The sequence below is a fragment of the Myotis nattereri genome (assembly GCF_964212035.1).
Source record: "Myotis nattereri genome assembly, chromosome: 7".
NCBI lineage: Eukaryota > Metazoa > Chordata > Mammalia > Chiroptera > Vespertilionidae > Myotis > Myotis nattereri.
In genome coordinates this window covers 14755901-14766732 of record NC_138082.1, presented here as the reverse complement: position 1 = coordinate 14766732, position 10832 = coordinate 14755901, and positions in this window count along the sequence as shown.

Below are 10832 nucleotides of genomic sequence, written 5' to 3'. Positions count from 1 at the left end.
AATTTTATTAGAAAGACTTAAATACTTTGTTAGCCTTAGAAAATCATCAAGAATTAAGAAGCAATGATATATCCAAAAACGAAATCTAAATCTTTCCTTCTCACAAAGGTCAAACTGGTGGAGTCCACGCGAGAAGATGGAAGTGATGACATGGTCGGTCCAAGCGCACTGATGGAGAGTCAGGGAAGGTCTACAGATATTTGGTGTTTATTGTTCAGGTTGATGCAGAGCCAGCAGCCACCTTCAGATGCTAAAAGTCCCACTCATGACATCTCCCTAGGATTTTCAAGCTTCCTTCTGGAGTCCAGTGATCTCTTAAAGTCTTGCTTCCCAGAAATTTAAACACCCTTTTAGATACAACACCAAAAGCATGATACATGGACCAAAAAAATGGTAAGTTGGACTTCATGAAAATAAAAAAAAATGTCTTCTCTATGAAAGACAATGTTAGAGAATAAGATTTGGAGAAAATATTTGTAACACACATATTTGATAAAAGTCATATCCAAATATAAAAAAACTCTTATAACTCAGCAATAAAAAAATCAAACCGCTCAATTAAAAAATGGTCAAAAGATCTAAACAGACTCCTCACCAATAAAGATATACAGGAGGCAAATAGTGTATGAAAAGATGCCATACATCATATGCCGTCAAGGATGTAACAAGTGTGCCATTCTGGAGTGGGTGTTGGTAATAGGGAAAGCTGTGCAAATGGGGAGCATAAGGGAACTCTGTCCTTTCCACTCATTTTTGCTATAAACCTAAAATTGTACTAAAAATTATATTAAAAAGAAAGAAAAAAAATGTAGTACCAAGCCACAAAAAGACATGAGGGAACCTTAATTGCATATTGCTAAGTGAAAGAAGCCAATCTGAAAGGCCACATAGTCATATGATTCCAACTTTACAGCATTCTGGAAAAGGCACAGCTTTGGAATAAAAAGATCAGTGATTGCCAGGGGTTGGGGAGGATGGGGTAGGATGATTAAGTGAAGCACAGGAGATTTTTAGAGCAGCAAAGCTATTCTGTATGACATGGTAACAGCGCATGCATGACACAATTTGTCAAAACCTATAGAACTGTACAACACCAAGAGTGAATCCTGATGTAAACTGTGGACTTTTGTTCATTACAACATATGTATTTCAGTTCATCCATTAGAACGAATGTACCACACCATGTGAAATGTTAGTAACAGAAGAAACTATGAGTGGGAGAAAGAAGGGATATGTGGGAGCTCTCTGTGCTATTTGCCCAATTTTCTGAAAACTTAAAACTGTTCTAAAAAACAAAGTCTACAAATAAAAAAAAAAGTGTAACCCATTGCTTGACCAGTTCATGATGCACTTAGTTCGACAGGAAACTACCTTTGCAGAGTGCCTTTGGGCAACAGCAATTAATGCAGGATAGCCAATAGGGGCAGAAGGGGTTGGAAGCCAACAAAGCCACCCCCAGCCAGAGTGTGAGGACATGGCAGGAGGGGAACAGACGTGGTGTTTGGTTGCACTGAGTTACCCTTCGTAGCGACTACCAAGGGGTCACTGAGCGCATGAAAGCGGCCTGGTGAGTGCGGCACAGCTCTGAGAAACAAATAGTATTTGTGACTTGCTTTAACCAAATAGCCTAAATAAACAAGTAATAACCAAATAATTCCTCCTACATGAGCTTTGGTTTTCCCATTGGTACAACTGAGCACATTATTTGTTACAAATGTTGCTGTGATGCTTTCAAGGCTTCCTTGAAAGTCTTAGCAAAGACATCAGAATGTTCTTTTATATTATGACTAGAGGCCCAATGCACAAAATTCATGCAAGGGCCTTGGCCCCGGCTCGCGCCCACTGTGGCTTTATCTGGAAGGAAGGACACCTGGAAGGACGTCTGGTCTAATTAGCATATTATGCTTTTATTATTATAGATGAGGAAGAAGTAGATGTGGGTGATCATATATGACATGAGATATGTTATTAAGGAAGGTGGGAGAGTTGTTTGCTTTAGAATACATATTTTCAAAAGCTCTTCTGGGCACTAGATATACTATTTTATTAATTTCACTGCTGTTGTTCTACTTGTCTGAAATTTTGTCTAAGATTTTATTTTAATTTTTTTAAAATATAATTTTATTGATTTCAGAGAGGAAGGGAGAGGGAGAGAGAGATAGAAACATCAGTGGTGAGAGAGAATCAGCTGCCTCCTGCATGCCCCTGACTGGGGATCAAGCCGGCAACCTGGGCATGTGCCCTGACCAGAATCGAACCGTGACCTCCTGGTTCATAGGTCAATGCTCAACCACTGAGCCACGCCAGCCAGGCTTGTCTAAGATTGTATACCCTCCGTGAAATATGTGGACCTTAAAGGTTATTTGTTTTTTGTTTTTGTAACCTTGCAAATAAGTTCTGTTGAACAGGGCCTTGTCATGCTACTTGTTGCTATTGATAGAGTTTGTCAACCCACCAGTGAAAAGCAATCCACCCTCCCGATACATAGCAGCCTTTCAACAGTGGTGCTTCTGCGATGAATTTTAAAATCAGACATGAGAGGCATTTCTCCCACTTGGGATTGAAAAATGAAAATTCAGCAAAACAGGATGCAGAGCTGAAGAAATTAGCTTGAGTCCACCAAGTTCTAAAACTGAAGAATCTCAGAGGGAAGGTGGGTGGGTAGGCGGGGAAGAGATTAACCAAAGAACTTAATGCATATATGTATAGCCCATGGACACAGACAATAGTGTGGTGAAGGCCTGGGGGTAGAGGTGTGGTAGGGGGCGGGGGTCAATGGGGAAAACAGAGTGGGGACATCTGTAATACTTTCAACAATGAAGATAAATCTAAAAAAAGAATCACAACTGCTGGGGAAATATTTAGCAGACTAGAAAAGTGAAATGAGCGCAGGCTGAGTGAGGCCGAATGCTTTCCTAGCCCCAAACAGTGGCTGCTTTTCCCTTCTGCGCAGAGCAAAGGGTTGGGAAGGCATTTCAGACGGAGATCCACCTGAATAGTCCCTGCTGCGTTCCTCACTGGACGCCATTCTTTTCCTCCCCAAGGTGGCCCTGCCGCAGAAGCTGTCACCCCACCCATTCATTCTCTCTTGGCATGAAACTGTCCCAGCACCAGCGTTCAGCAACGCCGCTTTGAGAACTGATAGGAAGCAAGGCCGAATGGACCCTCAGGAATGCACCCCCAAACCAAAAGGACTCAGGCTACAAGAACTGTCACTTAACGGTTACAGCAGGAATGTATTTTCAGTAACTACAGGCTAATGTGGGTTCTGTTTTTGGAAAAAAGATATTTGTTTTCTAAAAACTAGAGGATATTTCTAAGGGGGAGGGTGTTGTCTCCAGGCCCCCTTAGAACTACTGGAGCTCTTTACAGTACAAATGATTTCTTCCCATGAATTGATGTAGTAGATGTTTCATATTCACTGGCAAATACACACAAGTCATAAAATGTCAAAGGCAAATGGGTACCACAGGGCCCTCTGCTTGAATCTCCTCGTTCTGTAATTGAGGAAAACGAAGTCCTGAGAGGATGTTGTGCCCAAGGGCACACACCTGGCTCACAAGAGGAGACTTGAATCCAGACTGTCCTTGAACTTGCCAGTGTTCCTCCCACTATCTGCGCTCCATTTATCGGCACCACGAGAAGAAGCTCATTGCCTCTTGCAGAATTTAGAGACCGTTTTTTACAAGCCTGGAACTAAACTTGTGACTAATTAGCATCGTGGGCTCCATCACCTTTAAGCCACCAGCTGAAATCCACTGCTCTGTGTCCCAGCATGCCCGAGGCCTTCTGGGCGACCAGCTCAAAGAGGGATTATTGCCTCAACTCAGTTCTCAGTGTCTGGGTCCCCACAAAATGGAAATCGTTTTACTTGGGGAAGAACAAGAGGACAAGATGAGATGAAAAGGAGCCATGTTTAAAATGGATAAAAGGAGGCACTTTTTTCCCCACTACACACAATTGACCTGGGAACTCACGGCAGCAGGGTATTCAGATCAATGGTGAAGATTTGTGTTTTAAAAGATTAGACATTTCCCATGCATATCATCAACAGCAAGACTCAAGAGGATGAAAGTGGGATGGATGAAAGTTCCCAAGCTTCAGTGCATAAGTTGATCACCAACTGGGTCAGGTAAAAAGGAAAAAAAAAATGTTCTACTCGGTCGTCTAAGATTTCACAGGAAGGCAAATTGGGGGGTATTTCAGTCATCGCTACCGTGGAGCAAACCACTCCAAACTAGTGGCGTCAACCAGGCATTGTACTGTGCTGGTGGGTGCTGTGGGTCAGCGATTTGGAGAGGGCAGAGCAGGGATGGCTTGTCTCTGCCTCCTGGTGTCTGGGGCCTCAGCTGGGAGGACTTGAGTATCTGGGGGTGACCGGAGGCCGGGAACTAGAATCATCCGGAAGCTGTTTTACTCATAAGTCAGACACCTGGCCTGCCTGGGGTGACTTGAAGGTTCACGCAGCTGGGACTATCAACCGGAGTATCTATAAGTCGGTTCCAAGGAGCGTCACAAGGAGGAACAGTTCAAAAAAACACGTGTTGCAAGAGAACCAGATGGGAGCTGCATTGTCTTTTGTGACCTCTCCATGGAAGTCCCATAGCATCACTTCCAACATATTTTATCGGTCAAAACCACCACAAGCTCACTGAGATTCAAGGGGAGGGGCCTTAGGACCTCCTACCTCCTCTCCCCGCTGGGGTATGGCAAGGGCACGGTGCAGAATGCGTGACATGTGAGAAGCTTTTGCAACCATCTTCGGAAAATACAATCTCCCAGGGGTGAGGTGGGGGAGTGTAAGATTGCATGAACACACGGTATAGTGAGAGAAACTGATATGCAAACAGAAAATCACATAACAACAAAATAAAATTTGAGGTAGTTATTTCCCCCTCTTTTCAATGCTTTCATAAGAATTTTTTCCCTTTAATAAGAGTCGTCACATTTAAGTTTTAAAATTTATTTTCTGTCCTCCTTCTAGAGTGGAATCTCCATGTATCTAGTTACCCGTGTCTAAAATTTTACCAAGCCCATAGCAGGTACTCAGTAAATATTTGCTGAAAAAGTGGCTGAGTAAAACGCTGTGGTCGAGGAGTGGCAGAGAGGCTGTGGGACCACAGGCAGTAACAAAGAGCTCAGCTTGCCCAGCTGGTGTGGCTCAGTCGTTGAGTGTTGACCTATGAACCGGGAGGTCACAGTTCGATTCCCGGTCAGGACACATGCCCGGGTTGCTGGCTCGATCCCCAGTGTGGGGCGTGCAGGAGGCAGCCAATCAATGATTCTCTCCCATCACTGATGTTTCTATCTCTCTCTCTTGCCCTCTCCCTTCCTCTCTGAAATCAATAAAAATATTTTAAAAAACACCAAAAATAAAATAAAAATAAATTGCTCAGCTTGACAGAAGGGCTATTTAACTGGGTCCTCAATGATTTTGAAGAATGAAAAACAATATTTTGGGTGAAAAGGGGGGAATACATGTTTGTCCTGAAACCTCCTCCAGAGACTTCCATTAGCTAAGTTCAAACATCCTCATCCTGAATACACAGACCGCACGGAGTAGTTATGATGTTTTTGGTTGCAAGTGACAGAAAACACTGACCCCAGTTGGCTCAGAAATAAGCAGGGTACCGTGTCACGGAGCAAGAAGCCTGGAGGCGGCCGCAGTGCCATCCTCAGTGTCAGCTCAGGTCTTTTGTGGTTGCAAGATGTCACGAGGTAGGCACCATGTGCAGACAAAACAACACCCAACAGGGAAGACCCCTGGTTTTCCTTTTGAGTAAAATCTTTCCCATAAGCCCCTGAACCCTTACCTCATGGTGGCCCGTTCCTTTACTAGCCAGAATTGTGTCCCAGGCACACACGAAGCCTAAATACTGTTAAGAAGAGGAGCAACATGATTGGGAAACAATCATGTGTTGCTTCTTGGGACTTAGACTGGAGCTCCTGCCTCCTCCTGAAGCACATGGCTGTACAGGAAACAGTAGATTCCCAAACAAATCAAAACAAGACAAAGAACAGGTATTCTGATAGGAAGGAGAATGGGGAGATGACTCGGTGGGTAATCCACAGGATTCATAACATTAAGCTTGGAGAAGGGGAAGGTCCTGTTTTCTTTGTGGATGAGTATCACCCAGCATTTTTGTCTGTTCTCTTTTGTGTTTTTTGCTCATTTCCTTTCTCCTTCTGCATTAGATTTACTAGTTGAATAAATCCAGTCCTGTGTCAATGGAAAAGTGTGATGTGTTGAGTGTGTTAGGTCTGCGCCAACAGGAGCCAGGCCAAGAGACGTTGTGAGAGTCTGAGAAATTGTATTACATTCTCTCACAGCGGGCGGAGGCCAGCGTGTCGGTGTCAGCACCGAGGGGTGTTTATGTTCTTATGTAGGGTCTGGGTCAGGGCTGCATCGGCCAGCTGGGGGAGCTGCCTGAACCACAGGACACCCTTGGGAGATAGCGCGATGTCTGGTGGGCACACAACTCAAGCAGGCAGAGGGGAGTGCCTGAGTCGGCTGGGGAGTGTATCTTATCTTCTGCAGGTGCAGGCTGTTTGCTTGAAGCTATGGAAAAAAAACTTTCAGCAATATATTTCAGAAAACATGTCCAAACAAGAGAGGCCACGGGTAGTGTACCCTAACATTCCTCCCTCTTTTCTTTTTAATACATTTTTATTATTGATTTTAGAGAGGACAGGAGAGGGAGAGAGATAGAAACATCAATGATGAGAGAGAATCATTGATCAGCTGCCTCCTGCACGCCCCCCACTGGGGATCAAGCCCCCAACCCAGACATGTGCCCTTGACCAGAATCGAATCTGGGACCCTTCAGTCCGCAGGCCAACGCTCTATCCACTGAGCCAAACCAGCTAGGGCAAGAGAATAGATTCTTATTGGATTTATACAAACACATTGACATGAGAATAATGATACTCATTCATTGAGAGTTGTTCAATTCTAGAGGGATTATGTAGGAAGAAAAATATAAATGCTTCCATATTGCTTATGAAGATATAATTTACCAAATCATCCTGGGGAAATAGAAACAAGCTCTCTTATATCTGAAGGAAATGAAAACTTAAAATGACATGCTTATAGACTTGACCATAAAACAATTGACAGCTCTAAATGGTTTGGCTCAGTGAATAGAGCGTCGGCCTGCGGACCAAAAGGTCCCAGGTTCAATTCTGGTCAAGGACATGTACCTTGGTTGCAGGCACATCCCCAGTAGGAGGTGTGCAGGAGGCAGCTGATCGATGTTTCTCTCCCATCGATGTTTCTAACTCTCTAGCCCTCTCCCTTCCTCTCTGTAAAAAAATCAATAAAATATATTTTTTAAAAAAACAACTGACAAAGAACCTTGCTTTTCTGTAAGGTATAATAGTCCAAGATAACAACTTCTTGGGAAATAATAATTGTTATGAAATGACATGAAGTTTATATTCTTAGGTTCAATGTAGAGTTTTAATATGTAAAGAGCAAGCAATCTGTAACATTTCAAATGCTGCCCATAGCTTATTGGAAGTGCTCACAGAGTACTGGAAGCAATTCATAAATGCCCCAATGCAGGGATCACAGACACCTGGAGCATTACTGCCAGATGCCCTCCACAGGGAACTATTACTCTGGCTCCTCTGGTGTCACGGAGAGGGTACCTGTTACTCCTGGGAATCTCCTCTCTGAACTCGGCTCTGAATTTTTGCAAGTTCCTTCTTAGAGAGACTGAAATTTCCAGAACCTCTACTTTAATAAAAATATATGTCTATAATTAAACATAGTTATTATTATTATTAATTTTTATTTGGCAAAGCTTCCCATGTAATTTTTCAAGCACATGAAATAGGCCTAATTAGTTTGAAAACTTAGGAGAGAAAAGAAATCCTTGAGGTATTTCAGGGCCCACTGTAATAACTCAAAGTCATTTCTCTGTTAAAAAAGTCTTTTGAAATTTAAACTTTGGGAGGGTTGTCAAATATACTTAACCAAAAGATTACATTATACATCTTTTGTAAATTTAGGTAAAACAAATGTACAGTTTTATGGTAATAACTTTAAAAGATATTAATTAAACTGGCTTTCATATTAAATACATTGTCAAGACCATACGATCTTATTTAATTCTCTGTAGGCCAACAAGCTATTATACCCTAGTAGTGCCATCCGGAGGTAGAAAATACACCACATATAATATATAGACAAATACATAAAGACTATACACATGATATAAATTACTAATTTTGTAGAGAGGACATAAGATTTTTCATTTGCTTTTGATGACTTTTAAGAAAAGGCTATAAAAGGGGAGAGAAGTTCCCAAATACCAAGCAGGAAGTCCTGTTGAGACGTTCAATGAAAGTGTTACGGGCTGTGAATCAGTGTTGGAAACAAAGAAAGTTTAGGCTCCGCCCTACCAGTGAACTGAAAGGTCCCAGGTTCGATTCCCGTCAAGGGCATGTACCTTGGTTGTGGGCACATCCCCAGTAGGAGGTGTGCAGGAAGCAGCTGATTGGTGTTTCTAACTCTCTTCCTCTCTGTAAAAAAATCAATAAAATATTTTTAAAAAAAGAAAGAAAGAAAGGGTAGGCTTCAGTCTGAGGACTTAAGCAAGGAGAGCGAGCCTGGGTGGGGCCACTTTGGCTCACTAAAAAGTTAGAAACCCTGGTGACCTAGGATGTGACAGGACACGAGTGGGGTTGTTAGAAATACTAGGAGAGGGGGGTGCTGGGGTCCAACCCCAGCAGGTCCAGGGGTCCCCAAAGGTGTGGACGGAGTTGGCGAAGAGGGAAAGACTTGGAGGCAGCGTTCAGTTGATCAGCATGGTTGGGTTCTCTTGCCTGGTTCTATTGCCAGGTTCTGTAGGTTCTCCAGCCAGGTTCTGTAGCCAGGTTCTGTCCAGGATCTTTTGCCATGTTCTCTCGCTAGGTTCTGTCTCTAGGTTCTGTGGCCAGTTTCTGTCCAGGATCTTCTGCCATGTTCTCTCCAGCGAAGTTCTTCTGTCTCTAGGTTCTGTGTGTGTTCTGTGTTTAGGTTCTGTGTCTAGGTTCTGTGTCTAGGTTCTGTGTCTAGGTTCTGTCTTCTAAGTTCTGTCTCCTGTTGTCTTGTTACATCTGTATTTATACCAGTTGATTCAATCCTATCAATCTCTATTCCAAAGGTTAGGGCGTTTCTTATCTCCATTCCAGGGAGTAAAGATTATGTAGTTTAAGCATGATTGTTTGTAGTTAAAGTGATTAATTACCCGCCTGGCACTTAGTTAAGGGGTTTTATTCCCTCCCTAACTTCAGGGGAAAATCCCTACCTGGGGAAACAACCTTTCTCAGAGAGGTGACCTTGGTTAAAACACATAGTGCCAAGAAGGTGAGCAAACATATTAAGAACAGTATGCCATATATGCCAGGTCCCTTGAAACAGCAAGGATGGACCGGCTCCCGGCAGGGGGGCCCCTTCGAAAGTCAGGGGTGATCAGGTCCTGGCTCACTGACCCCATTGCCGGGTGCTGCCTGGGGGCGGTGACGCAAGCGGTGACTCGTATCCAGAGGCAGGTTTGCCTTTCCTCTTAGTACTGCCACACTTTGAGAAAGGCCTTACTCCGCAGCGGGACAGGTAGATGTCCCCCGCACCCACAAAGAGCAAGAGAGAGTGTAATGAAAGCGACTCTGGGTCCACGAGGGAGAAATTAGGTGGAGGAAGGGGACTAGAACCTGACTGGTTTTTCTACAAACTTAAACTTTTCCCAACTTTTGTAACCTTCACAACCTTTTATACACCTTTTTACAATTTGTATAAATCTTTTTATCTGTTCAGAAATAACTATCATTAGAATGACTCAATTTCAATCCTTGTCCTGTAAAATGTGTCTCATACTTTATGCCTTCTATCATTACAACTATACAATTTTTTCTTCATTTGAACTTTTAATTCTTAGAAACCTTAACTTCCAGTGGTAACCAAAAGTACACAACCAGTATTCCTTAGGCTGATGTTTATGAACACACTTTAAACATACTCTTACTTTCAAGAAAACACACCTTCAACAAAGCACAAGACATTACATCAACAGTTCCAAATCCACTTACAGACCTTCTTGCAATAAAAAAGCTAAGAGCAGGCAAACTTAAGGCTTATCTAGCAATGGATGTTTTACAATTCCATGTTATTCTAAAATATTCAGATGTTCAATGACTGTTATCATTTAACCCAGCAATGCTTCAAAGTTTTTAAATTACTAAAGACTTCAGAAAACTATGTATACACAGATATAATGATTACTGAAAAGCTTTATCAAAACCCTTCATTTCAATTACATTTATTGTCTTAACAGCTGTATGCGATTTTATTAAAATACTAGAGGCCCAGTGCACGAATTCATGCATGGGTGGGGTCCAGCCGGCCTGGCACCAATCTGGGCTTGATCAGGGCCAGGCTGGCTGCGGGGAGGGGCTGCAGGCAATTGGCCAGCGGGCCCCACCTTGAATTAGGGTGTAGGGGGCCGAATGGGGGTCAGTGTCTGGGGGAGAGGCCATGGGTGGTTGGCTGTCCAGCCCTGCCCCTATTGGGGTGAGGGTGATCAGGGGCAGGGCCAACCAGGGGGAGGGGCTTTGGGAGGTTGGCTGGCCACCCCAACCCCTGACTGGGCCGGTTCACTGGCCTCAGTGGGCATCACACCGACTGGTCGTTCCAGTCTATGGCATACCGGTTGCTGCCTTTTAAATATATAGATTTTTTATTGATTTCAGAGAGGAAGGGAAAGGGAGAGAGAGAAACATCCATGATGAGAGAGAATCATCGATCAGCTGCCTCCTGCACGCCCGCTACTGGAGATTGAGCCCACAACCCG